This window comes from Mandrillus leucophaeus, unplaced genomic scaffold, assembly GCF_000951045.1.
Source record: "Mandrillus leucophaeus isolate KB7577 unplaced genomic scaffold, Mleu.le_1.0 Scaffold10, whole genome shotgun sequence".
NCBI lineage: Eukaryota > Metazoa > Chordata > Mammalia > Primates > Cercopithecidae > Mandrillus > Mandrillus leucophaeus.
Window position 1 is genome coordinate 5177181 of NW_012098098.1, and position 2340 is coordinate 5179520.

General features: G+C 53.1%; 1 protein-coding gene across 1 annotated transcript in view; it reads right to left on the reverse strand.

Annotated features, from left to right (window-relative positions):
• Positions 1-2340, reverse strand: part of SLC7A5 (solute carrier family 7 (amino acid transporter light chain, L system), member 5) — a 58041-nt gene that overhangs the window by 51826 nt on the left and 3875 nt on the right. The window lies entirely within an intron of this gene.

The window sequence follows — 2340 nt, forward strand, 5'->3', positions numbered from 1 at the left end:
GAGGGGATAGAGCAGCCCCCACAACCAGCTCCTGGGGCACGGGGGAGGCATGAGAGGATGACCCGCGGGGAAGCTCCTGCAGCCTCCTTCCAGCCTGGGGGCTGCATCAGGGTGGCTGGTGAGCCGCGAACTGAGAGGAGGGAAGAACCGAACTGAGGCCACCCAGTGATTCCCATTGTATCACAAAGGAGTCTTGCCAAAGACGGCGATCCGGTGCCCCGCAGCTTTGAGAAGCAGTAATAACACAGGCTTTGGGAAGCCAGCAGTCTGCCTGAGCTCAATTTAATCAACAGTATGGGGGGTTCCCCGGGAGCCATAAGATCCCACCCCCAAATCTAGCTGAGGAATTCAAAGGCAGACTTCAGTGTGAAGGGGCTTTAAAACTTGTTATTCCTGGGGAATGTGAGAGGCATCTCAGGTAAAAAGGATTCAGAGGTAATTTCAGTTAGAGGAGGGAGAGCGGGGTGCCAAGGCTCTAGGCCTGGAAATGGGAAGGAATATAAATACTGCCCCGAGATTGACCAGACTGGTGAGCAGCCAAAGACCTGTTCAGAGGGTGTGGGTCAGGGAGGAAGCTTCCCGGGATCCCCCCCAACCCGGGGTTCCTTGGCATGTGTCCTAACGGCTCCTTGGAAGCTCACAGCGGTAGCAGCCTACAGGCATGTGGGGAGGCCTTGTTCTGGGTGAACGTTCACCCTCCCAGGGCAAACACACAAACTCCGGTTGCAGAGCTGGTTGTTCACAGCAAGACAGTCTGCTGGGCAGATGCCTCTGGAATCCACAGAATTCCGAACAATAGCCATGGTGGAGGGGGGTCGGAGTCCCCGTCATGCTGGGATGTCTAACTGCAGCCAGGAATGTCCAGGCCCCACCCCGGGGAGGGGGCGGCTGAGGAATGCCAGGGCTTGTCATTCTGGACCTTGCTTGCCCCCCAGTATGGCGGGCATTCCTCTGCAGTGATAAAACCAAGCGAAAGCTCAGCAGTCCAGGCAGCCACAGGCAGGGAGCGCGGAGGTCGCACAGACGCTAACTTCTAATCTGCCGTCCACATTGCTGGCTGGGGAAGGTGCAGAGAGCCCTCCATCCGCCTTGTTCTTGCCGCTGTGCCTGCAGAGGTAAGGAGACAGTACCACCATGGCTGGGCAGACTCACTGAGCACTCACTAAGTCCTCCCCTAGGCAGCATCTTATGCAATAGGGTAGGTGCCAATTAGAACCATTTTGGAGATAAGGAAGCTGAGGCTTAGTAAGTAGGGTTACCTCTCTTGTCTGGCCAGCAAGTGGCCTGGGAGCTGTCCTTTTGACTCTGAACTTATATGGTACTTTTAATCATTCTGCCATTCTTCTCTGAGCAACAAGAGGGACAACCAACAGTCGTACCCCAAAGCATAGAATTACAACCATGATAAGCCAAGGACACGACAGGGGGCCAAGTGAGCCAGCGACAGGGACCTGGCAGGTCCAGATAGACTTTTCTGAGGTGGTGTCTGGAGCTGAGAGCCCAGGGTGAGTGAGAATTAATAAGGGAGGCGCAGGGGGCCCCACAGGCACAGAGGGGCCCTGTGCAGTTGGTGCAAATCATGGTTGGTGCCCCCAGAGCCAGGCTCCTGGCAAGTGCTGGAGCCCTTAAGCAGGAAGGGTGACAACAGCCATGAGCGTTTTCAAGTCACACAGCTATTACGCCACCTCTGTCGGTTTTTACTTGGTTTTCATATGACAACATCCTAGATTTACGCAGCGAATCTACTCATCTCAGACTTTCTGATGCAATCTGAAGTTCTGAAACGCCTTCACCTGAAAGCTACGACTCTATAATCTTAGCAAAGAGTGCCATCTGGTGGACACATTTGGCAGCGTTTTGTTTTTTACGGACGATTCAGCCCATCGTCAGCAGCACCGTAGTCTTTTCAGCTTCAGTCAGTAATTTATCAAAAGCTGTGTATTTTCAGAGGATAAAAAAAAAAAAAGAAAAAAAAGTTGTGTCACTCTCACTTGAGGTGGTTGGGAGAATACTTTCTTTTTTTTTTGAAACGGAGACTCGCTCTGTTGCCCAGGCTGGAGTGCAGTGGTGCGATCTCGACTCACTGCAACCTCCACCTCCCAGGTTCAAGCGATTCTCCTGCCTGGGCCTCCTGAGTAGCTGGGATTACAGGCACGCGCCACCACACCCAGCTAATTTTCGTATTTTTAGTGGAGACAGGGTTTCACCATGTTGGTCAGGCTGCTCTCAAACTCCTGACCTTGTGATCCGCCCACCTTGGCCTCCCAAAGTGCTGGGATTACAGATGTGAGCCACCACATGCAGCTGATGGGAGAGTGCTTTCTTTTTTTTTTTTTTTTT